The sequence below is a fragment of the Somniosus microcephalus genome, chromosome 8 (genome assembly GCF_052327205.1).
Source record: "Somniosus microcephalus isolate GS21.2 chromosome 8, FLI_Smic_1.0, whole genome shotgun sequence".
Lineage (NCBI taxonomy): Eukaryota > Metazoa > Chordata > Chondrichthyes > Squaliformes > Somniosidae > Somniosus > Somniosus microcephalus.
In genome coordinates, this window is record NC_140994.1 from 146,981,679 (window position 1) to 147,008,921 (window position 27,243).

General features: G+C 45.9%; 1 protein-coding gene and 1 long non-coding RNA gene across 9 annotated transcripts in view; one reads left to right on the forward strand and one right to left on the reverse strand.

Annotated features, from left to right (window-relative positions):
- The window catches only part of LOC147113856 (CXXC-type zinc finger protein 5-like), a 32,066-nt gene extending 24,276 nt beyond the window's left edge, over nt 1-7,790 (reverse strand). Inside the window, exons 1-2 of one of the 8 annotated variants that reach the window (XM_085995224.1) lie at nt 4,988-5,337; nt 3,873-3,935 (exon numbers count right to left, since the gene is read on the reverse strand). The gene's annotated coding sequence lies outside the window, so the exon portion shown is untranslated. The other 7 variants (XM_085995225.1, XM_085995226.1, XM_085995227.1 and 4 more) reach the window with 7 other exon arrangements.
- Nucleotides 7,434-27,243, forward strand: part of LOC147113857 (uncharacterized) — a 35,982-nt gene continuing 16,172 nt past the window's right edge. Inside the window, exons 1-2 of the long non-coding RNA XR_015079292.1 lie at nt 7,434-7,522; nt 9,573-9,674. This is a non-coding gene — a long non-coding RNA (uncharacterized LOC147113857). The remainder of the gene's footprint in view (nt 7,523-9,572; nt 9,675-27,243) is intronic.

The window sequence follows — 27,243 nt, forward strand, 5'->3', positions numbered from 1 at the left end:
GAATCACAGCCATTGGGAGAGATGTCTGTGCAGTCACAGCAACCCTAAGAGTATATAAGGACAGACAGCATGTAAAATCAGTGTAAAATTAAGAGACTACAGCAAAGTGCAGATCTATAGTTTGTTTAATTAATTATACTTATATACAGAATGTCATTTTAATAGATGCGAATTAATTATATACATTAACCATTCATCTGCCGATATAAAGAATACATTACAATATTTTTCCAATTGACTAGCCCAGACTCTTAAAATTAAATTTGGTACCCAGAGACCTAATGGTAGATAGACTACTCATTCCAACTAGCCATTACTTGAACATTACTGTGCATTAAAACCTACGGCCTAGAAATTGGGTACAGCCCAGCTTGAGGCATTAGAACTGGCGCTGCGCAAAGTTTATAGCCAGATGAAACTTAATCGCCGCCTGGCGCGATATTGGGTTGCATCGCCCCTAAAGGTGATTGAGGCGCGAATTCAGGCATTACACGGGACTCCTAAGGCGCTAAACTTCCGGCGCAACCCAATTATCGGAGCGGACGGGCTCAGCGCAGGTGCTCTCAATTACCGATGACCACGAGACATCCAGGCGCCGGCTAGCTCTTAAAGGGGTGGGTCAGTCAGCTTCAGCATCCACACTCTGCGCCTTGCAGGCCTCAGAATCGGTGCAGGCCCTTCTCTGGCGATAAAAACTTGGACCAGATGGAGAAGGTGAGACAGAGAGCAGAGCGCTTCATCAATGAGGCTCTGGAGCAATTGGTGGCCGCAGTGGAGCGCCGGCGAGATGTTCTCTACCCAGACAATGGCAGGAGGCCGAATCATAAGGACTACCGACGAGCTTGGAGGGATGTATGCCAGAGGGTCAACTCCAGCAGCATGGTGACCAGGAGCCCTGTCCAATGCAGAAAGAAATTCAACGACCTCACTCGGGTCGTGAGGGTGGGTGTTGTTCCTGCAAACTTCTGCATCCCTTCATTTGCACCTGACTTTATGGCTACAGGGTGGCCTGTGCCCCATTGGCCATCTGCCAGCAAGCACCCATGGCCCTTTCTGGGCACACACATGCACATTTGACTCAGGGCGTCATGTAAGGGCTCTTGCACCATGGGGGGCATGAGATGATCACTCAGGGCATCAGGTAACATAACTTCCCCTCCTTTTCCCTGCAGTCCATGCTGGCGAGGATTGGCAAAGACCAGCTTCGCACCGGTGGAGGACCTCCACAAGTGGTCACTCTCACGGATCTCGAGGAGAGAGTCCACCAGATTCTTGGAGGGCGTCTGAGTGGTCCTGTAACCACTGCAGCTACCGACCCCATTGTCGACAGCAATGGTACGTTTCTCACCTCTTACAACTGTCTCCTTCTACTTGTTCCCCCCGCCAGCATGCTTTCTCACTGTGGACCCATGTCATAGCCTTGCCGCAATCTGGCATCCCTTGCTGCGAACCTGTCCTTTTGCTAAAGCCACTCTTCCACCTCTCTGCTCTCAGGTGCTGCATCACCAGCTCGGGAGCCGGGCCCTCAAGCTGCCAGTGCCAGTGCCTCTGAAGGCTCAATGAGAAAATTACTGTCCAACAGAAGGTCAGCAACTCTCTCCAGCAATGATCAGGATGGCCAGCCCAAACAGCTGCAGCTTTTATACTAGTGCTGTCCCCTTTAAATAGCGTCCCCCCGAGTCCGAGAAGGGCCTGGGAACGCTCCATCCAACTGTCACTAATAGCGCCAGGCGGAAAGGTTGCGGGCGCCACCGAATATCTGGTCCGGGGCGCAAAAATGGCATTGCACACTGAAATGATGTCATGATCTGCCTGCGCCCGCAGGCGCGCGCAAAGAGTTAGCGCCGGCGCTAAAATCATACTCAATATGGGAGGTGGCGCTATATTCACAGCGCCCGCCCGAAAATTGGGTAATGCTCCAATTCTCGGGCTCTTTAGGCGCTAATCGCTGGCGCTACCAACCGAATTTCTAGGCCTACATTTCTAAAGCAGGTTCCACAGATCACACTATCATGCAGTCATTCAACAAGCACTGGTCTACAACACCTACAGCACCATGTGGTTCTCCAGACAGTTTATTCAACAACCAAAGATCAAACGTGGATGCATAGAATTTCTTTTCAAAAAAAAGTTTTAAAGACTCTTGCACTGTTGTTAAAATGAACAGGATATATTCAATCCTAATTTCAAAAAGTGTGTTTCACATTTTTACCACTACTGAAAGCATGGTTGTCGAAAGACAATGGGAATCATTTTCACTTTGGGTGGTGGAGGTGAAGCTGGCAGTAGTGGTTCGGTCTCCCGTTATACACCCTGCCTAATTTTCCTTTCTGCTAAAAATCAATGGAAGGGAAAATTGGGTGGGATGTACAACAGGCAGCTGATCCACTATTGGCAGGCTTCCTGCCCTTGCCCAAAGTAAAAATTGTCCCCAATGTTACATCTCTTCACTTTATGCTCCTTTCCTTTACAGGCTATAGGATTACCAATGTGAGGCAAAATAAGTACATTTTCAAACAAATAAGAATCTGAACTGCAATATTTTAATAGAATGTAAAAAGTCATTACATTTTGTCCCCAATTTTCTTCCCTCCTGAAGGCAGTGATTCACGCCGAGGTAGGATCACATGGGCTCCAGCTGCCCCTCCAACACCTCGCTCAAATAAACATTCTTCATTTGTCACCCGAGTGTTGGCAGGCCACCCAACCACTGAGGAGAGGGAAGGATAACACAGCCAAGCCTGGTCCTGTCCTCCCTCACCTGGCTTCCACACATATGCCCTTTGTAAAAGGCATAACTGTATAGTGATCAGGAATGTGAACCATGTCTGTTTTTTCCATTTCCAGCCAAAAAGCAGAGGCCAACAATCGCACTCCTCCTACTACCCCAGTCGATAACAACAAAGTAAGCACAGACCAGCATTTCAACTCATACCTTCCCAGTCTGTCTGCTAAGTGCACTAGATGATATAACCACCTTCTCACCTATTAAAGGTTCTCAAAATTCAGTACTTTTTTTTTAATGTTCATTTATTTGATGTTGTACTGTGTATTATCTAATGGTAATAATTGTTCAGCACATTTTCATTTCAAATATGATACCTGGAGCTGCTTGAAACAGTTACATCTGATGCCTTAATTAGCTCTCAGGTAACCTATTTAATACATATTTTGGAGCATTATATGGTTATCATAATCATACAGGATCTCAATTTTGAACTTTTGCATATTCTTCAGCCTTTTTCAAAATTTTCTGCATCTTTTGCTATATAAACTAGGAAAAATGATTTATTGCACATCTGTATTTTTCAGCCTCATTACCTGGCAGATATCAGCATTTTACCAACTGTTTCCACCTAACAACTGCTCCAATACATAGTGATGTCATTCAGGGACCCAAAAAGCCACTCGAGTCACAGTCAGAAATTCTGCCTAGTCCTATCCTAGGAATGAGGTAGTCTCAAAAACTCTGGTACATCCCCATTCCCCCTCCCCCCTTACTTATTTCAAGATTTTTTTGTTGTTGGTCTTTCCATACTATTTAACTTCCCATAATCGCTGCTATTGCAATCTCCGGAGTACTTCTTGATCCACACAAAGGTTGTCCATTAAAAAGGTAGCAATAACGTTCTGCACAACCACTAGACAAAACGCTGCTTTGATCCAACGCGCTACTCACGTTTAGCAAACTACCGGCTAATTTATTTATCCTGTTGAACTGAACCACTAACAGCATTCCGACAGCTAACAAATACTAGTTTCAGGAAAACAAAATATATAGTCCTAGTGATTATGGCTGAGAAAACAAAACAAACACAGACACGTATGTTTTTCATTGATAAGAACCACAACTTCTCGATTAATAGACGTACATCTTTTGAAAGGAAAGCCTCGTTTAACAGAAGGTGGAGCTGGCAAACATTGCCCTCGATAAACTGTAAGGGAAAAAAATGAAAAAAGAGGCGAAGTGAAAAAGAAGCAAATGCATACATGTTTTTTTTCTTTAAAAAAATCTGTAAACACGCCTTCACCAATTTACAAACTGCACGAGTTACACGCTTGGCAGCATGGACTATCTGCGTGTACAATTTCACATCAAATACTTTTGTTTCATTTTTCTCTTTTTCTGCTAATTTGCACCAGTGAGCTGAAACCCGTATGTTAACAGCGTCCAACACCACGATACATTTCACTAGCAGCACAAAAACAACTACTTTCCTTTCCCACCGGCCAGCCAAAAAAAAACTGCAAAAAAAATAATTTTTTTGGCCTCTGATCCACCACAGCACACTAAGATTTCGGCATGATAACATCTGCATATTTGCAAACACAGGCCCCTTTTTTTCACCCCCCGCACCTACCAAAGGCAGATCCAACGGAGGGAGGGATGTGCCAGTCCAGCCAGTGTCTAACAGCTGCAGCAGTGAGGATCAAACAAACCCACAGACACAGATCACAATCACACCTCAAAGCAGCAACAACAATCCCGTGCAAAAACTCTGCTGTAAGGCAACTGTGCTGCAAAAACTCACTAAAATCACACAAAAGTGAGGGGGCTACAACCTTCCGATTCCTGCAAGCCTTCCTCTACATCCCAGACCGCTCTGGAAGTAGATGCAAATACATTTCATAGATTTTTGGAGCGCGCCACAAAAACCGAAGTGGATCTTCGTGAACCGAAGACTCAACCTTTTGAACTGAAATATAATCCAACGCAACTACCGGCAACTATTTTTACTTCGTTCTAACCGCGCCTTTAAACCTGAAATCCAGTTTGCAGAAATATATAAATGTCTAGAAACCGCCGCGAGAAGTTTTGCCACAGATATGCAGATGATTTTTTTTAATGCACTACCAATCGCAATATCTCACTGTTTGGTCAATGTGGATTTTACAGAAACGCTTGCAACATTCGGGACAGGTTGAAATGCGTGGGTTTGTGCTCTGGAGAGCATTTAAAACGTATCTGATCCTTAACACAGATTACCAGTCCATCTTTTCGGTGTGCTTCTCCTCGGATTTGGCAGACTGCCAAGTGAAGTGTGTGGAAACGACACCGCCAGGGCGGCAGAGATTTTCCTTAATTTCATTTTTCCCCCATCCTGGCGAGCCGGAGACACGCTGACATTGGTTGGAAAGTGGAGCAGCTCGTCAGGGACAATCAATGAGCATCGATCGGGCTGAGCCTCTGCAACCAGCAAACAACACATCACCGCACAGCCACCACACACTGACTGCCTTAAGCTTTCGCTGCACAGTCGGACTGTCGAAATCTTTTTTCGCACGGACACGCTCTGCATTCTCACTTCAGATAGTCTCCATATTTCCCCCAGACTAACTCCAGTTACACACGGTTTATTTTAAAATAAAAAAAACCCAAGCGCCGTTATACCGAGGGTTTGTTAACCTGAGTGATCAAATCTGAATAAACAGCAAATTTGGATTTCCAATCACGTGTAAAGAGGGGAGTTAAGCACAAATTTCAGTCTTACTCTGGTATAAATGTGGGAAAATTGATTCATAAAACCTGAGCATTATTGTTAATACTAAAACTAATGGCAGGTAACCATTAACTAAAGTTTTGCTGACTTCAATTTTACTTGAATAAAAATGATTTTTTCTTCAACATCTGGTTGCATTACTTTGTTTTAACTATGGTAGTATTTTGCTGAGTTTTTTTTAGTAGGTTCAGATATGATACATTGTTTTCCCATGCCATTCTTTGTAACCTCCCTGTTATATGGAGAATTATTTTCTTGCAGCAAAGGTGTCAGTAAAGTGTAATATATAACCAGGCAGAAAGAGGCTTCTTGAATACTACTGAATGATTTGATCTACACAAGGAGGTCCTTTGTCATTGAGTTAAGATATTACACCAGTACCCTTTGATATCTATTCTTACCAATGGGCTTTACTCCCAGGACTTTCAGTTTAGAAAGAAAAAAATATGGTGGTTCTTTGTTTTCCCTTCATAATCATTTTGGCAATTGAATACTTGGTGGGGGGCTGGTTGTTCTCGCGTGGGAGTTTGAGGGACATATATTCGGGAGCAGGTTAACAAAATGTAGTTTTATTTACCCTTGATATGGATCTTCTTCTTAGGCAGTCCCTCGGAGCCGAGGATGACTTGCTTCCACATTAAAAATTAGCTCACAGGTGACTGATTAGTCCAATGCGGGACCTACAGTCTCTGTCACAGGTGGGGCCAGACGGTGGTTGAAGGCAAATATTTAAGTATTAAGCTGATGTACCATAAATCAAGAGTTTATAAAGCAGCTACTTCCTAACTCTTCAGTTAAAATAAGTATGGGGCTGATAATGCAACCTTCAGTGCCAGTAGCACTGCTATGTACTGGGCGCTCTGAATTACAGGGCACTGAAGTTTGCTATGTGCTCCATGTGCAGTATCACAATACACCTTAAAAGCATTTCCAGCACAGAGAACCTGCATGCATATTGAGCATTTAGCTTTGTTAAGCCCCTGAGACATATGTATGTTGTGCTAGGTGCCATAATAAGTTTACAGCACCTGAAAGCACTCCAGATGCTCAGCAACCATACTGTCGTATGAGAAGAGATTGAGTAAACTAGGCCTGTATTATCTTGAATTCAGAAGAATGAGAGGGGATCTCATTGAAGCATACAAACTTATTACAGGGCTTGATAGGGTGGATGCTGGGAGAATGTTTCCTTTGGCTGGGGAGTCTAGAACCAGGGGGCCACAGCCTCAGGATAAAGGGTAGGCCATTCAGGACTGAGATGAGAAGAAATTTCTTCACACAGAGGGTGGTGAATCTTTGGAATTCTCTACCCCAGAGGGCTGTGGCGGCTCAGTCATTGGGTATATTCAAAACAGAAGTCGATAGATTTCTGACTAGTAAGGGCATCAAGGGATATGGCGATAGGGCCGGTGAATGGAGTTGAGGCAGAAGATCAGCCATGATCTCATTGAATGGCGGAGCAGGCTTGAAGGGCCGAATGGCCTACTCCTGCTCCTATTTCTTATGTACTTATGTTCTTATACAAATTGGCACTGCAAGAAAGGGCCATTCTGTATGTTGGGCCTTTGTTCTGAAAGTAAATTTGTTTTGTACTTGATATTTACTGTTCCACCTATTTTAGTGCTTCTTTGCTGTTCAGCTATTTTGCCACACAAATAAATGTACAATTTCTTAAAGTTGAACTCCATCTGCTAGATCTGCCCTTTTTTCCCCAAGAGGTATATCATTGTGTGCTATCTATATGGGTATCCCTTTGGCCATCCTTCCATATTTGCAGATGTTGGAGGAGAAGGCAGATAGATGTGGGATACCAGACAGGTGTGTTTGCACTTTAGACATTCACTTAAGACCCACCTTTGTGCCACCACACAGGCCAAAGAATTGCACCTGTGTATGCTCGAAGACATTTGCAATGGCGAGACAATGATTGCCCAAGGAAGCTGTCATTGAACTGTGCACAACCCTGCAGTCCATTCTGGAAACCCCTTCCAGGACAGGGATGACCATCAGCAGCTGAGAAGGTAACCGCTGTATTGAACTTTAATGCCACTGGATCCTTTAAAGCAGCATCAGGAAATCTCTGCAAAATGTTCTAAGCTGCAGTGCACAGTTGCATCATTCAGGCACCGATACCTTAGTGGAAATGGTAACCTGGAGGAGGGTGTGGGTGGGAGGTTAAATCCGGCAAAAGTGCGAGCGCATCGGGAAGCCGGCTCCAACCTGACAATCTCCGTATTTAACTCGAGCATGTTAGGCTGCTTATGCGCAAATTCCTCAGGAGAGGCGGGTTGCCTATTAACATATGGTAATCGCTCAATTGAAGCGATATTTCAACACAGTTTTAAGTTTAATGGTGCATCCACGGGTTCCCTGGGCTTCCCGAAACTCGCCAGTGAAAGCAAGGTGAGAGGACAGCGGCAATTGAGGGGGTCAATCAATCTCAGGGAAGGAGTCAGTACTCACAGCTGCTTTCTTACCTGCTAGTGGGAAAGGGTTTATCCTAATAAGGCACCTTAGGACAAGACTTGCAGAGCAATTAATGAGGCAAGCTGCTACCAGAGTCTTGATGGAACAGACCATTGGCATGCTGAAGCCTGGAATGATCAGGGGGAGTGCCGCAGTACAGGCTGATCAAAGTGTCCAAAATTGACCCTTAGTGTTAGGGGGATTAAATACGTGGGGTTACGGGGATAGTGTGGGATATGTGTTGGTGTAGGGGTTACGGGGATCGGGTGGGATATGTGTCGGTGCAGGCTCGATGGGCCGAAATGGCCTCTATCTGCACTGTGGGGATTCTGTGTTCTGTGTAAGGGGGCCTTGCCATGAAGCCACTAGGAGAAGAGAGGCAGAAGCAACCAGAGGCAGGAGACAACTGAGACAGACTTGTCTACCCAATGAACCAGTCATTCGGCAAGAATTTTACAGCAGGCTCTCACAGAGGGCACATTTAGTTAATGAAACATCCAATGCGCAACAATCATCTGCATATGTGCCCAATACCCTGGCCAATTAAAGCATCATATTCATTGGCCCCATCCATAAGACTTAAGAATACCACTGCATTTCTCCACAATTACCTTATTCTTCCCCATCCCAAATGAACTCTTGATATATTAAAGCATCATTTAACCTAACAGTGCATGGTGCAAATTTGTTCAGTGGGTTTTGCCTAGTTGCTTCCATTTAGTGAAAGCATGCTTTCTATTTCCTATTTGTGTACTTCTTGTCATGAGTTCCCCAGTGGGAGGAGAAAGTGAAGTCGTTGGCTGCTGCATTTCAGTGTCTGCCTCTTTACCGATGAAAATGATCCAATACTTGTTTTTGTTGGGTCAGTAGGTGGCCCAGCAACTGTAGGTGCTACAGTATTGATTGGTTGCTGGCTGGGTATTTGTGCTGTGTGACACATAGTAATTGGAGTGTGGTGACTGAATATTATGAGTGTGACGTAACCCTGACAGAACATTGTCTATGCCATGATCTGTCAGGGTTACATCACACACATAATATTCAGCCACCATGCTCCATTATCCTGTTGCTGGACACTTCCTTTAGCATAGCCAGTGATCCATGTGGGAAGAGACCACTGGGCAGTAATGAGGTTGTTGAAGAATCATTATAGTTACATTATAGTTGTTTCAATCAGATCCCCAACATTGTGAATCCAGACAAGACAGATTTCTCTAGACTGGAGCCCAAGACCCTCAGACGCCTGGTTAAAGCACTTGTAATGGATGCTATAGCTGAGTTTAGAATCTTAGCTATGGGAGTGGGGTGGGGTGTGTTGTGTATTTTGAATGCTGTATTTGAATTGTCCCACATAGCTTACCGTAGTTGTGATGTGCAATGCACTATGGGAAATAGAGTGCATGAAGTGGAGAAGATTTTCTGGAAAGATGGCTGTTAACTGAACTCTGTCTCCTGCATACTCTTTTAATTGTTATACAAGCAAGGTTATTAAACTCTTGAGATTTAACAAAAGTGGCGACGCGGACATCTGAACTTATGTGGCTCTGATGCGTGGAAGATAATCGGGTTTTACGTGTTTAAAACTGTTATTTTTGCCGTGGACAGTTAATTAAATTGAGGCTGGCTCGAGGATAAAGGAGCTTGAAATGGCGGGAAGATGAGACGGTGTATAAGGTACTAACGACTTGAGGAAGGGAAGGAAAAACAGTGAGTAAATCGGGAAGGACATTTATTCAACTGTGAAATGATCTGTGAATTGAAGCACTTAACTGATAGTGATTTTAGTTGAGTCCAACATTGGAAGGATCCTTAGTGAATGATAATTAGGAGCCTGAGAGAAGGAAAATGGCTGGAATTATCGGTAATATTGGACCGTTTGATGAGAATGTCGAACAATGGAGCTCATACACAGAACGATTTGAATACTTCACACAAGCAAATTACATTGGAGGGAACAAAGTAGTGCCTACATTGTTAAGTGTGATGGGACCAAAGACTTTCAATCTTTTGCGTACTTTAGTGCATCCAGATAAACCAGGGACTAAACAATATAGCGAAATTGTAGAGATACTAAAAGGGCATTTTTCACCCAAACCCCTAGTCATAGCTGAGAGGTTTAGGTTCCACAGGTGTAACCAGGAAGAAGGAGAAACAGTGACCATGTTTGTAGCTGCACTAAAAAGACTATCAGAGCACTGTCACTTTAATGACATGCTAAATGATACTATAAGAGACAGGCTAGTGTGTGGTATGAGAACTGAAGCCATACAGAAGAGACTATTAACGGAGAGTAATCTGACACTACAAAAGGCCATTGAAATCAGTATTTCCATGGAATTGGCAGCTAAGGAAGCTCAACAGTTGGGTGCAACAGAAAAAGTGCACAAAGTAAGAACAGAGAGCCAAGGGCCATGCTTCCGTTGTGGCAAAACGGGGCATCTTGCGTTTGCATGCTGGTGTGTGGACATGGATTGCGACAGCTGTGGTAAAAAGGGACATATTCAGCGCGCATGCAGAAATAAAAAGGACACAGAGAAAACGCCAAAGACAGAAGGAAGAAAAAAAACATTCAGACAAAAGACAAAGAAGCATGTCCGCTCTGTAGAACAGGACAAAACAGAGGCAAGTGACACTTCAGAGGAGGAACTATTACTGAACGTGCTGACTGTTGCTGGGGATTTGCATGGCTACTGGGTCTCACCCTTGCCAGAGGGGCAGCCTGTGTGAATACAGATCGATACCGGGGCAGCAGTATCACTTATGTCAGAAACAGTCTACAAAAAGACATTAAAGTACCTTCCATTTCAGCCAGCTAACATAGCGTTGAAGACATATACCGGTGAAAGAGTAACCGTGAGAGGTATCACTGAGGTCACAGTTCAGTTGAATGGACAGACTAGGAAGTTACCACTCTACGTAGTTAAAGGAGACTACCCCTCCCTGCTGGGACGTTCGTGGATGGAGAGAATAAAATTAGACTGGTTATCAGTCTATATGATGTCACACAATGATCCAGGTTTACCCGCCATCTTAAAGAAACATGCAGAAGTCTTTAATGGAGAACTGGGTAGCATGAAAGATATTATTGTGAAGCTTCGTATTAAGCAGGATAGCAAACCCAAGTTCATGAAGGCACGACCCGTACCTTATGCCATCAGACCTGTTGTGTATGTACCTTTAAGGGAATAACTGGTCTCAGACTGCAGTACCGGCAGTGACCACCCCTGTATAAAAGGCCCTAGCAGGCTTCTGTAGTTTCAGTTTCCAGGTTGTCTCCATTCAGTAAAGACTTGTTATAATCAACTCCTGCAGTCCGTGTCTCAATTATACACGGACATAATACTGGCAACGAGTAAGAAACGGACTTACCTGCAACTCGGCAGCACCTCAGATGACGTTCTTGAAGGTCGAAGCCAGAAGAAAGAAAAAAAAAAATCCAAAGAAACTCGAGAAACGGGCGTCGACCGTGGGCAACCGCCCTCCAAATCATCGAATTGAAAAGTGCAGGAGAGACTGTCGAGAGCCAGGCTTTGTTTTCCAGTCTGTGGTTTCCCAGCTAATCGGGCTGGTGGCAGGTAGTGCACTGATCCCTCCTGGGCTGCGGCGGGCTAGAGCTCGATCGGGTTGCTCTGCAACGGGGCCGGGCAGCGAGTCGGGAAGCAAAGAGAGAGAGAGAGGGTGGAGCACACAGGGCGCGGCCGGTGCTTCGAAGCCGGGCAGCGTTCGGACCTAAGAAGAGGGAGGGAAGTGTCCCAGAGGGTCTGCTCCACGCCGGGAACGGTTCTTCAATTAATGGAGCAAATATTGAAGCGCGATAGAAAAATAAAAATACCGCGGAGAGCGGCATTGGCAGCAGCGATTGGGGAGGCGCGAAGACCATAGGGCGTCGCCATTACAGGATAGTAAAATAAATATAATCGCCAGCAACAGCGTTGGCAGCGGCGGGAAAGCGCGGGAGGCGCCATCTTAACTCGGCGGGGAAGAAGGAAAAGCGCAGGAGGCGCCATTTTGATCCATCGGGGACGAAGGCAAAGCACGGGAGGCGCCATCTTAGATTTTCAAGATGCCAAAGACTGGCGATATCACTGCCTTCGATAATGCAATAGAAGACTGGACCATGTATGTGGAAAGAGTCGAGGCATATTGCGAGGCAAACAAAATAGCCGATGAGAAAAAGGCACCGGTATTGCTAAATTTAATGGGCGCAAGAACGTACGGCCTATTGCGGGACCTGATTACTCCAGCCAAACTGAAGGCGAAGAGTTTTAATGAAATTGTTGCTATCCTACAGGAACACCTAAATCCTACACCGCTGCTGATAGCAGAAAGATTTAAATTCCACAGGAGAAATCAGCATAAAAATGAGAGCAATGCTGATTACCTTACGGAACTACGCAAGCTATCAAAGCACTGCCAGTTCGGAGCAGGACTGGCAGGTACCTTACGGGACAAATTTGTCTGTGGAGTCCTGAGTGAAGGAACCCAGAAGAGGTTACTCTCAGAGAAAGAGCTGACGCTAGATAAGGCTTTCAGCATGGCAGTATCGTACGAAGCAGCAGCAAGGGGAGCTGCGGAAATACAACAAAAGCCATAGGAATACGGCACCCACGAAATGACACGGGGATTTGCAAAATGTTATCGCTGCGGCAGAACAACCCATGACCAGAAGGACTGCTGGTCCAAGGACAAAATATGCAGGCAATGCGGAAAGATGGGACACATTGCACGAGTTTGCAGGTCTGGGAAGAAGACCAACGACAACAAAAAGGCTACGAAGGAACCGTACAGGAAAGTACAAAAGATGACGGACAGTACTTCCGAAGACCAGATGAGCGATAGTGAATCCGGGAACAAGAGACTAAGCTGTCTCAAACTTCACAACATAATCGCAAAAGAGGATCACCGAACCATTTGGGTCACCCTCACGATAGCAGGGTCCCAAGTCAAAATGGAATCGGATACAGGATCAGCTCTAACCGTCATGAATCGACGAGACTACGAGCGGCTATTCTCACACATACCCTTGAGAGAGACATCCATTGTCTTGAGGACATATACGGGGCAAAAAGTATACCCCAGAGGAAAAATAAGGGTGCCTGTCGAATACAACGGCAAGAAAATACGGAAATTGTATCTCTACATTCTGCAAGATGGTGGACCACCGTTATTGGGACGTGAATGGATCAGAAAGATAAGTTTAGACTGGCACTCCATTCAGGCACTGACGGTGGCTGGTAAAAAGGATGACGACGTCACTCCTGGACGATTGTCAACAATCTTAGCTGACGCCAAAGAGGTATGTCAACAAGAACTGGGCACTCTTAAAGGCGTAACCGCCTCGATAAAAATAGAGGAGAATGCAATTCCCAAGTTTTTCAAAGTAAGACCGGTACCATATGCAATTCGCCCAGCCGTCGAGGCAGAGCTGGAGAATCTGGAGAATGCAGGCGTGTTATCTAAGGTAGACTGGAGCGAGTGGGCGACACCCATCGTTCCTGTCATGAAGAAAACGTTAAACAATAAGTCTGAGGAGCCAAGGAAGGTTCGCATCCGTGGGGACTTCAAGGTGACGGTGAACCCAGTCCTTCACACAGTACAATATCCTCTTCCAAGGATAGAAGATATCTTCGCCTCACTATCTGGAGGGAAGCGTTTTACAAAAATTGACCTAGCTCAAGCATATTTGCAGATGGAGGTTGAAGAATCCTCTAGGAAGTATCTCACGATAAACACTCACAAAGGTCTTTACCAGTATAATCGACTGGTATTCGGAGTAGCATCAGCTCCGGCGATATGGCAAAGAGCGATGGAACAAGCCCTGCAAGGGATTCCGGGGACTCAGTGTTACTTGGACGACATCCTAGTGAGAGGTGAAGATGACAGTGAACACCTTGCCAACCTAGAGCAGGTGCTCACTAGACTACGTGAACATGGGCTATGAGCCAATCGCCCCAAGTGCGAGTTTTTAAAGAAACAGATATCGTATTGTGGCCACGTGATTGATGAAGAGGGGTTGCATAAGTCCCCTGACAAGATTGAAGCGGTAGTTAAGGCTCCAGCGCCTGAAAATGTGTCGCAACTGAGGTCATTCCTCGGATTGGTGAATTACTACCATAAGTTTTTGCTGAATTTGTCCACAATTCTGCATCCACTGAACGCCCTACTATGAACGGGAGTAGCATGGAAATGGAGCGATGAATGTAAGCGGGTCTTTCAGAAGAGTAAGGACCTAATCACTTCAAGAGAAGTATTGGCTCACTACAACCCATCACTACCGATAAGACTGGCGTGTGATGCGTCGTCTCCCTATGGCATTGGGGCGGTACTGTCACATAAATTCCTTGATGGTTCAGAGAGGCTGATAGCTTTTGCGTCACGCTCGTTAACTTCAGCCGAGCGTAACTACGCCCAGATTGACAGAGAGGCCCTCAGCCTGGTGTGGGGGGTGAAGAAGTTCAATCACTACCTGCACGGTCAGAAATTTACTCTATTAACTGATCATCAACCTCTCATCTCCATTTTCAACCCTCAGAAGGGCGTACCGATAATGACGGCACAACAGCTACAGAGGTGGTCCCTGTTCCTAGGGGCACACCAATATGACATCGAGTACAAAGGAACTAAACAGCATGGGAATGCTGATGGATTGTCGCGCCTACCGTTGCTGACAGTGGAAGTGGAACTGGCAGTGGATCCAGTGGAGTTATTCCACTCGACTATAGTCGAATGTCTCCCTGTGACGAATGCAAACATAGAAAAGGAAACACGAAATGACCCGACACTCTCCTGGGTCTATGATTTAACGGTGAAGGGATGGCCAGCACATGGTGAACCACCGCTGCCAGCATTCTCGCCGAGAAGAGAACAGCTGTCAGTGTGCAGAGGAACCTTGATGTGTGGATCCAGAGTAGTAATTCCACCCAAATTGAAGGATAGAGTGCTCAATGAGCTTCATGAGGGTCATCTGGGAGGGATAAAAATGAAGAACTTAGCCAGAGCGTTTGTGTGGTGGCCGGGAATCGATAGAGAAATCGAAGAGATGACCAAGAGCTGTACTGGATGACAGAAGGTCCAAAACGCCCCACCACAAGCCCCTCTACATCCATGGGAGTGGCCCTCCTCTCCATGGCAAAGGGTGCACATTGATTTTGCTGGTCCCTTTATGGACTCGATGTTTTTAATTGCGGTGGATGCACATTCAAAGTGGCCAGAGGTAATAAAAATGTCCTCAACCACCACAGAAAAAACTATCACAGTCTTACGAACCATATTCACCAGGAATGGGCTGCCTGAACAGATTTGCTCTGACAATGGACCACAGTTTGTGTCTGAAGAGTTCCGGAGGTTCTTAAAAAACAATGGTGTTAAGCATTACACATCCACCCCATATCATCCAGCCACTAATGGATTGGCCGAGAGGTTTGTTCAAACATTCAAGAAGGCTATCAAGGCAATGTGTAATGAAGATATACCCTTACAACACAAGGTGGATAACTTCTTGTTTGCCTACCGGAATGCGACACATGCGGTTACCAACCAAACTCCAGCCATGATGTTCTTCAATCGAAGACTACGATGCCGCTTGGATTTGGTTAAGCCAAACGTCAGAAGAGATGTGGAGAACAGGCAGTTTCAGAATATGAATGAAAGGCCGACCAGGAGTTTTAAGATAGGTCAACCAGTTTTGGCCCGGGACTACCGCACAGAGAAATTGCAGCCAGGAACGATCTGTACACGGCAAGGACCTCTAATGTATACCGTGGACGTTGGAGAGAGCATTGTAAGACGCCATGCTGACCAGATTCTAGAGTCACTGGAAAACGTCAACTCCACACCACGATCTGATACACCTGGCGATGAAACCGAAGTACCAATTGCATCTACCGCAGAATCGGTGATATTGGAAGCAGACGAACCAAACAACGACATTGATCCCGACTCAACCTTGGCAGAAGAACCTGATATTCCAAAGAGGCGTTATCCAGACAGAATCAGGAAGCCTCCTCAAAGACTGAACTTATAATTGCTTAACTTCAACCAATGTATCTAGCAACCGTAATTGTAATTGTAATTAGTTATTATTTAGTTGTTAAATGAATGTTATGTACTGTTTATCTAAAAGGGGAGGAATTGTTGTGTATGTACCTTTAAGGGAATAACTGGTCTCAGACTGCAGTACCGGCAGTGACCACCCCTGTATAAAAGGCCCTAGCAGGCATCTGTAGTTTCAGTTTCCAGGTTGTCTCCATTCAGTAAAGACTTGTTATAATCAACTCCTGCAGTCCGTGTCTCAATTATACACGGACATAATAAGACCAAAAGTCGAGGCTGACTTTGAAGCCCTAGTTGAAAGTGGAGTACTAGAACCAGTCAGTGTGAGTGAATGGGCAACGCCCATTGTACCACTGCTCAAGAAAGGGGCTGGAGTTAGGATATGTGGAGATTTTAAAGTAACTGTTAACCCTGTATTGTCAGTGGAGCAATATCCACTTCCCCATATTGATGATTTGTTTGCGGGACTTGCTGGGGGCCAGAAGTTTAGCACAATCGACCTCTGTCAAGCTTACCTGCAAATGCATGTGGATGAACAGTCACGAGAAATGCTGACTATTGTGACGCATAAGGGCCTATTTAGGTATCGTCGACTTCCTTTCGGAATTACATCAGCTCCAGCGCTTTTCCAACGTGCTATGGACCAGATCCTTAGTGGATTGCCTGGAGTCCAGTGCTACTTAGATGATATCTTAGTTACTGGGTGTGATGACCAAGACCATCTGCGTAACTTGGATGCAACGCTACAGAGACTGAGGGATTACGGACTCGGAGTTCGCAGGGATAAATGCGATTTTTTTCAGGCATCTGTTGAGTACCTCGGTCATGTGATCGATGCCACAGGCCTTCGCAAGGCACCGTCCAAGACCAAGGCAAGCGTGGATGCCCCAGGACCTGAAAATATCAGCCAGCTGCATTCTTTTTTAGGGTTACTGAACTACTATACACGGTTCATACCGAACCTAGCCTCGATGCTGAGGCCGCTGCATTGGTTGCTATGTAAAGACAAGAAGTGGGAATGGACTAACAAGTGCCAGGAGGCGTTCATGACAGCAAAGGACACGCTCCTGAAGTCAGAGGCTTTGACGCATTTTAACCCTTCATTACCAATACAGTTAGCTTGCGATGCATCGTCATATGGTGTGGGAGCAGTCATTTCTCATATCATGCCAAACGGAGAAGAGAAGCCAATAGCATTCACATCTAGGACTTTGAACAGAGCTGAAACTAACTACGCCCAAATAGAACGAGAAGCACTGAGTATCGTTTTTGCCATTCGCAAGTTTCACCAATATTTGTACGGGAGACAGTTCACCCTACTAACAGATCACCGCCCTCTCACGACCATCTTCGGGCCACATACAGGGATTCCGTCACTTGCTGCGAGCAGAATGCAAAGGTGGGCACTGCTGTTGTCTGCACACACCTTTGACATTAGATATCGCAAGTCTGACCTGCACGGCAACGCCGATGGTCTTTCCAGGTTGCCGCTGCCTGTCACCAAGCCTATGATGTGTAGCATGGACATCTGCTATTTCAGGCAGGTGGAGAACGCACCTGTTACTTCGACACAGGTCCGACGAAACACCACAAACGACCCAGTGTTGTCTGCAGTGCTGGACATTATCGTCAGGGGCAAGCTTGACAGCGATGACCCAAACCTGAAACCATATCTCTTAAGGCTGTGGGGGAGGAGAGTGGTTATTCCACCATCGCTACGGAAACCAGTGTAACAGCAACTACACTCCGGACACTGCGGAATGGTTCGTATGAAAGAAATAGTGAGGAGCTACTTCTGGTGGCCGGGTATGGATGGACAGATTGAGGACAAAGCTAAAACCTGTTCCTCATGTCAGAGAGTTCGTAATGTGCCACAGCTTGCACCTCTTCACCCCGGGACTTTCCGGAGGAAGCATGGCACCGCATTCATGTAGACTTTGCAGGTCCATTCGAGGAGAGAATGTTCATGGTGGCTGTTGACGTGCACAGTAAGTGGCCAGAGGTTGTTATAATGAGGTCCACCACCGCTGAGAAGACCATCGAGAAGTTAGGTGAGGTGTTCAGCCGATTTGGATCTCTGATGCAACTTGTCTCAGACAACGGTCCACAGTGGGTGTCACAAGAAATGGCTACATTCTTGCAGGTGGATGGCATACAACATATCAGGGCTGCACCACACCACCCTGCGACCAATGGTCTAGCTGAGAGGTTTGTTCAGACCATGAAACACTCTCTAAAGGCATTGCAAGGCCAGGGAACGCGTCATCAGTGCCTGAATAGTTTCCTGTTGAGTTACAGGAACACACCACATGCGACCACAAAAGCATCACCTGCCACTCTACTGCTCAAAAGAGAGCTATGAACCAACTTTGACCTGCTGAAACTGCCAAAGGTGAAAGACGTGGTACAGTATCAGCAGGACAAGCAGATCATTTGACAAGGTGCCACACAAAAGATTATTGCTTAAGATAAAAAATCACGGGATTGGGGGTAATATTCTGGCATGGATAGAGGATTGGCTATCTAACAGAAGGCAGAGAGTTGGGATAAATGGTTCATTCTCAGATTGGCAATCAGTAACTAGTGGTGTTCCGCAGGGGTCAGTGCTGGGTCCCCAACTCTTTACAATCTATATTAACGATTTGGAGGAGGGGACTGAGTGTAACATATCAAAGTTTGCAGATGATACTAAGATGGGAGGGAAAGTAGTGAGTGAGGAGGACATAAAAAACCTGCAAGGGGACATAGACAGGCTAAGTAAGTGGGCAGAGATTTGGCAGATGGAATACAATACTGGAAAGTGTGAGGTTATGCACTTTGGCAGGAAAAATCGTAGAACAAGTTATTATCTTAATGGTAAGAAACTGGAAAGTACTGAAGTACAAAGGGATCTGGGGGTCCTGGTGCACGAAACTCAAAAGGTTAGTATGCAGGTGCAGCAAGTGATTAAGAAGGCCAATGGAATGTTGGCTTTCATTGCTAGGGGGATAGAATATAAAAATAGGGAGGTATTGCTTCAGTTGTACAAGGTATTGGTGAGACCGCACCTGGAATACTGCGTACAGTTTTGGTGTCCATACTTAAGAAAGGACATACTTGCTCTCGAGTCAGTACAAAGAAGGTTCACTCAGTTAATCCTGGGGATGAGGGGATGGACATATGAGGAGAGGTTGAGTAGATTGGGACTCTACTCATTGGAGTTCAGAAGAATGAGAGGCAATCTTATTGAAACATATAAGATTGTGAAGGGGTTGGATCGGGTGGATGCAGGGAAGATGTTCCCGATGATGGGTGAAACTAGAACTAGGGGGTATAGTCTTAGAATAAGGGGCTGCTCTTTCAAAACTGAGATGAGGAGGAACTACTTCACTCAGAGGGTGGTAGGTCCATGGAATATGCTGCCCCAAAAAACTGTAGAAGCTACATCATTACATAAATTTAAAACAGAAATAGACAGTTTCCTAGAAGTAAAGGGAATTAAGGGTTATGGGGAGCGGGCAGGAATTTGGACATGAGTCTAGGTTCGGATCGGTCATGGCCCTGTGGTTAGCGGAGCGGGCCCAGGGGCCGTGTAGCCTGATCCTGCTCCTATTTCGTGTGTCTAATTCTGTTAGATGCAGGAGATGGTTCTGTGATAGTGGATTGGCAGTTAGGATCAGATCAGCCATGATCTTATTGAATGGCGGAGCAGGCTCGAGGGGCCGATTGGCCTACTCCTGCTCCTATTTCTTATGTTCTTATGTTATCAAGTGACGTGAACAACGCTCCATAGACAGAGTCTTCAGTCCAGGTGAACATGTGTTGGCACGGAACTACAGTGGTGGACCTAAGTGGGTTCCTGCTACTGTCATTGTCCAGTATCCTACACTGTACAGACACCCGAGGACATTGCCTGGAAGAGACACACCGATCAGCTTCTACGAAGTGCAGCAACACCCACTGAACCACCAACAGCAGTTTATCTGCCATTGGGTGATGCTGTGGGTCATCCGCCTTCTACACCGAGAGGCTCACCTTCTGAGGAAGCAGCCACTTCCGCCCCTATCTCATCAGCAAGGGAGACCTGTATACAGGCACCTCAGCCGCCTACACCTGTGTTGACATCACCTGTGAGAGACAATGAACTGGAGAGCCAGGCTGACCGCCGGTATCCTACCAGAGAGCGGCGGCCCCCTATACGTTTGAACTTATAGTTCAGAGGCTTATCCTTTATCTGTGTTTTATTGTGTTATTATTGTGTTTTAAAAATTTTGAATTATTATTGTGTTTTTAAATTTTGTGGTTCTATTGGGACATCTAATGTAAGAGGGGAGGAGATGTTGTGTATTTTGAATGTTGTATTTGAATTGTCCCACATAGCTTACCGTAGTTGTGATGTGCAATGCACTATGGGAAATAGAGTGCATGAAGTGGAGAAGATTCTCTGGAAAGGTGGCTGTTAACTGAACTCTGTCTCCTGCGTACTCTTTTAATTGCTATACAAGCAAGGTTATTAAACTCTTGAGATTTAACAGGGTGGGGTGGTGGTATACTGCAGGTGGCCCAGGAGTGACCATACTCTCCATAATGTCCTGTAGCTTGGTCAGATGCCACTGCACAGTCTTGTGTTGTGGACTCCTCCATAGTCATCCCCAAACATATGGTCTGCTTGGAAACTCTGAAGTGACTGCATGAATTGCTGATGCTGACCTACCAACTTGTGGGCAGGTCCTGTGACCTCAGAAGCTCTGGGATCAACAGCTGCTGAAGCCCTTAAGCTACTTCTCTAGCCAGAAGATTTCACCTTTCAATTCCACTTGCACTTGCTCCTCTCAGTTGTGCTTCACCACGTGCTTCCTTCTGCAACACATTAACTGTTTGCCCCCTTCCCCCCACTGAATGTTTTTGCTTGCCACTGAAGGTGTGCATGATCAAGGGGTGTGATGAGGTACTTTGCTGATGTTGCTCATTTGGCTCATCACCTCCTCTTTGGCACCTGGAGGAACAGAGAATATATTTTAGAATGCTCGTAGTAAGCCAACCCTTTGAACAGAACATTACATAGCAGGAAACTGTATTTGTTGTGTTGCAGTTTGTATTTGTATGCGAGTGAGTGATTAAGGAAATAAAGAATGAAAACCAAAGGATGGTAATAGCCATGTTCTGAGGAAGGGTTCCAATCTCTTTCTCCCCACTCCTATTGCCTCCACACCCAGAATTGCCAGGGGCCTTCCTCACAATGAGCCAGGGACTGTGGCTTAGACACATTCCCTCCTGTGTGCATTTGCTGGTGTTGATTATGGCCTTCTGCAAGCAGATAAAATGATGCATATGTTGGTACAAGAAAATGTGTGTAACCCAAGTGCCTAGATCAGCATCCACCTTATGCAAGTGTCAATATGCAACATTCAGGTACCTTGGCCGCGATTTACCTTACTTTGGCGGGTCCATGGCGGGCTATGACGGTGGGGGGTCCTGACCCCACTGCCGGCTCCAGCCCCCTGTCCAAAATGATTTTCCCGTGATGGGCTTCTTAAGCCTGCCCAGCGCGTTTGCCGGCCAATTGAAGGAAGTGGGTCTGATGACGTCATTTGATGACACATCATCACCCGGTTTCCGTAAAGGGGCCATGTCCAAATTGATTTTGACATTCATGTTGTCAGTGTTCCACAGCAATGAGGTGCTGCAAACACTGACAAGCACTGCACAGAGGTGCACCCAGGCTCTCCCATGACTCCCTCCATATGCTTATGGAGGGAGTCACAGTACACAGGGAGGTCCTCTTCCTTTCCAATAGGTGGAAGAGACCTCCCCAGGAGGCCAACGCAGCCTGGTTGCACATTGCACAGGAGGACACAAGCAGGGATGTCATCAGGAGGACCAGGCTGTAGTGGCGCAAACCTTTCAATGATCTCAGTAGATCACAAAACATTAATACAAAGCCACACTCAACCTCATCCTGCTGTGCCACTCATCACATCCCCAACACTCTGCCTTCCCTACTCTACTCCTGCACATCCTTACTCACACTAACTTACCTTGCACCTCCACCCATACCTTTCTATCTACATTATCACATCCCCATCTCACTAGCCACCCCTCTCACTCACCCTCATCCTACTGCAACTACACCAACTAACAACACACAGGGGTAGGCACTTGAGTGTTTCAGCCAATGTTCATGTGAAGTTTCTGTTAATGTGAAACCTTTATTTTCAACACTTTGTGTTCTTGCACAGATTTGTGTGCACCTTTGGAAGAGGCTTAGTGAGTTGCAGTGAGTGGTGTGACATAATGGTACCCCCCGCAATGGTCATGAGTATGAAAGGATTGGCTTGGGCATTGTAGGGATGCTTTATGGTGTTGGGGTGGGTGGTGCCAACCTGGCGCATCATGTGGCAGCCAGGGTGTACATCGTCAAGAGAAGTAAATCTGGCCATGGTGAGGCCATCCCTGGTCTCCTGGGCAACAATGTGGTTGGGTGCTGATGCCCTGTGTCCTATGCAGCATCAGTTGATTGAGGAGAAGGTTAGTGTTGTTGTTGGTGCTGCTGGTGTTGGGGCTGATCGTGCTGGGATTCTGAGAACCAAGGTGAGATAGTTTCAAGGGCACCGATGCTGATGTAATAGATGGCAGGTGAACTTGAGATGACAGAAGCGATCTGTCAATGGTGAGAGAGGTTGTTCCAATGAGGTGACACTGGATACTGAGTTTACTCCAAACACATGCAACCTGCATAAAGCTCAATCTGTCTTCCAAATGCAGTAAGCAACAGCTTCTGAGCTTGAAAAGTGAACAGCTATGAGATGGGAGCTTTTATAGCACATTTGCAGCTGTCAAGTAATGAGATGATTCCATGGTGACAACTTCCGACCTGCTTACTGACATGATCCCCGAGCACGTGGACCCTGTGGGCGACTTCGTAAAATGTAACGGTGAGCTAAAAATACTTCTTAATGGGCTGTTAACAAGGTCATAATGTCTTGAATTGTCTCCCCCACCGCTGTGTGTCGGGTCTGTTCAGCCCCGACCCACTGTCAAAAAAAACATTTCCTACCCGATCCGCCACCGAACGCACCCGCAGACCCCCCGAAAAATCCCCCCCCTCCTTGTGTGGGCAGCACGCTTGCCACATTTCATCAGCCACCCATTGTTTTTTCAGGCGCAGTCAGAGGCCGATGAATAGAATTCTACATGTGTGCTTATGTATGCATACTGATTAGTGACTGGTGCACACTGGCAAAGTAACTTGGTCCTGTCTGCTCGCACTGCTGCAAAACAGGTACTGGTGTTACTTGCATGGATTTGTAAGGAGATACATAAGTACTGCCCATTGACAATCTTCCTTTAGGCAATGAAAGATGACTTATGGAACAACTGGCATGTCACCAGTGTGATTGGATCTAAGTGATCCTTCCCTCTATCAATGGGTTGAATCAGAACCGAGTTTCCCTGATGGCTTACTGGCTAATGACACTGCCAGGTGTGGTTGTACTGACTAGCAAGTCTCATATTTCATCCCCTGATCTCTGTCAGGGCTGGAGCTGGAGCGTTACAATTGACCTCATTGAACCTGGGTTAAGAAGGCAAAAATCAGGTCGTGATAGAAAGTGCATGTGTGTGAACATCAGATGAGAATAGAATCATGCTTCAGTGCAAAGGGTTCCATGATCAAATCGGCTGCTGGCTCTCATTGTCTAGCTATGTAATGAATGGCTACTTAGGTAAAGTTCTGGACAGCTTCCAGTCTCCATTGAACTGTAGTCCAGCAAGAGTAAATGTCTTCAGGGAGAAAACAGCAAAAAATATAACAGTCCTCCTGAGTTTGGTTCTCACTGGAATAGATGACCTATAATTTATAAGAGACATGAACCTTTTTTGCAAGACATGATTTCTCTTTTCAAACAACCAGCAGATCGCTTGCTGTGTTGTGCACGGGGTGAGAAGCTCACTGGGCCTTGTGTCAGGCAGGGGCAGGTGTGAGCGCAGCCAGATGGAAGGTACTAACACAGTAGCGAGGTTTAGGGTGACTGTGGATGGCAGGTTGAGGTTTGGGCTGTGTAGGCAGTGGGGTTTGGTGCTGAGCAATTCATTTAAAAAACAAAGAAAATTAATTTGGGGTGGGGGGTTGGGGGGGGGTGCGGTGCAATGAGTGAAATAGCGAGTTAGGCACTGGTCTTTCACCACTGGAACTTGGGTTCAAATCTAGCACAGAGTGACGAGATGAAAGATCACACTGGTACTCTAGAGGATACACTTCTGAGTTTGGGGTTGAGGAATGTTGTTAGAGCAGAGTAGAGGGAGCTTTGCTTTGCATCTGGCTGTGCAATACCTAATCTGGAAGTGCTTGATGATAACACTGGGTATCTGAAATGGGAAGTGTTCCATTCTCCAGCACATCCTTCAGGAGCACAAAAAATTGAAAAGAAGGAAAGAAGATCAATATAATTAAAATTTTGGATCTAGCATTGGACCAACATGTGCTTCGGGCATGGGAAAGTGTCCTACATGTTCTTAGGATCCAAAATAAGCTGATTGATCTATGGTGAATAGGCATTAGAGTCAAACAATCAAAAGCCACTATCGATTTTTAAAAAAATTCACATTTTGCTAAAAAATAAACCAATCCAAAATACTTAAAACGATCACTAACAGATAACGCAACAGGAACAACAACAGCAATTTGCATTTATATAGTGCCTTCAATGCAGTAAAAGGTTCCAAGGTGCTTAATAGGAGCATTATCGGACACAATTTGACACTGAGCCACGTAAGGAGATATTAGGATATGTGTCCAAAAGCTGGGTCAAAGAGAGGTTTTATGGAGCGATCTAAAGGAGGAGAGTGAGGTAGAGGGGGAGAGAGGATTTGGAAAGGAATTTCAGAGCTTGGGGCCCAGACAACTGAAGTAACGGGTGCCAATGGTGGGGCAAAGGAAATTGGGGATGCGCAAGAGGCCGGAATTGAGAGTTGTAGGGCTCATGGAAGTTATAGGGATAGGGAGGGGTGAGGCCATGGTGGGATTTGAACATAAGGATGAGAATTTTAAATTTGAGGCGTTGCTAGACTGGATACCAATATAGGTCAGTAAGCACAGTGGTGACGGGGGAGCAGAACTCACTGCGAGTTAGGATACGAGCAGCAGAGTTTTGTATGAGCTCAAGTTTACGGAGGTTGCAAGATGGAAGGCTGCCCAGGAGAGCATTGGAATAGTTGAGTTTAGCGGTAACAGAAACATGGATGAGGCTTTCAGCAGCAGATGAGCTGAGGCAGGATGGCAACGGGCAATGATACAAAAGTGGAAATAGGCGATCTTGGTGACAGACAGGATATGAGGTCAGAAGCTCCGCTCAGGCTCAAATAGGATGCCAAGGTTGTGAATAGCCTGGTTCAGCCTCAGACAGTTACCAGAGAGAGGGATGGAGTCGGTGGCTAGGGAATGGAGTTTGTGGTTGGGGCCGAAGGCAATGGCTTCGGTCTTCCAATATGTAATTGCAGGAAATTTCTGCTAATCCAATACTGGATATTAGACAAACAACGTGACAAATCATAGGCAGTGGAGGGGTCGAGAGAGGTGGTGGTATGGTAGAGCTAGGTGTCATCAGTGCACTATTGTATCTTTTTAAAAATTCCTATTCTCAAAAAAAGGAACTGGTCACATCCCAAATTTTTTTAAAAGTTCTTTGACAGACCATGGGGCCAGATTTCATTACCTCCACTGGGCAAGAATGGGTGGTATTGCTCCACCAGGTTGCCACGCTACCTGTATAAGAACATAAGAACAAAGAGCAGGAGTAGGCCTGATGCGCTATCAATTACTCATAAAAGACTGAGAGTTAAGAGAGTAACTAAAGGCTTTTATTAACAAAAGAATGAAGGTCTGCCTCGAGTGGTCGACTGGTCCAGAATACAAAGGGGCTGGGGAGCAGTCACCTTTATACTAGGACTTGTGGGAGGAGTCAGCCGAGGCATGTCCAGGCATGTACACAGTGGAATACAAACAGTGGTTTACCACAAGGCCATACAGCCCCTTGAGCCTGCTCCGCCATTCAATAAGACCATGGCTGATCATCAACTTCAACTCCACTTTCCCCCCCGATCTCCATATCCCTTGATTCCCCCAGAGTCCAAAAATCTATCATCTCAGCCTTGAATATACTCAAAGTCTCAGCATTCACAGCCCTCTGGGGCAGAGAATTCCAAAGATTCGCAACCCTCTGAGTGAAGAAATCCTTCCTCATCTCAGTCTTAAATGGCCTACCCTTTATCCTGAGACTATGCCCCCTAGTTCTAGACACTCCAGCCAGGGGAAACAGCCTCTCAGTATCTACCCTGTCAATCCTCTTCAGAATCTTGTATGTTTCAATGAGATCACCTCTCATTCTTCTAAACTCCAAAGAGTACAGGCCCATTCTACACAATCTCTCATCATAGGACAGCCCTCTCATCCCAGGAATCAATCTAGTGAACATTCGTTGCACCGCCTCCGAGGCAAGTATATCCTTCCTTAGATAAGGAGACCAGAACTGTGCACAGTACTCCAGGTGTGGTCTCACCAAGGCCCTGTACAATTGTAGCAAGACTTCCTTACTCTTATACTCCAACCCCCTTGCAATACAGGCCAACATGTCATTTGCCTTCCTTATTGCTTGCTGTACCTGCATGCTAGCTTTCTGTGTTTCTTGCATGAGGACACCCAAATCTCTCTGAACACCAACATTTGAAAGGTTCTCACCATTTAAAAAATATTCTGTTTTTCTATTCTTCCTACCAAAGTGAATAACCTCACATTTCCCCACATTATACTCCATCTGCTGCCATACTGCCCACTCACTTAGTCTATCTATATCCCTTTGCAGACTCTTTGGCCGCGATTTTGTCAGCGGTGTCTGGATGGGTGTGGGACAGCTGGTTTCCAGGTTCCAGTCCTGCCCCCAGCTGCCTCCGCTCCACAGATATGATTTTCCCTTGATTGACCTTATTAAGCCCGCCCTGTGGGCTTGCCAGCCAATTAACAGGAAGCGGGTCTGATGACGTCCTTTGATGATGCCTCATCTGCCGGTTTCCTTAAAGGAATAATTTTATTTTGACAGTTGATTTCTCAGTGTTTGACAGTATTGAGGTGCTGAAAACACTGACAATCACTGCACAAATGTGACCTCTTGCACACAGGCTCTCCAATGACTCCCTCCATATGCTGAAATAGATGGCAGCTGCAGGTGAGATGGCAGAAGTGATCTGTCAC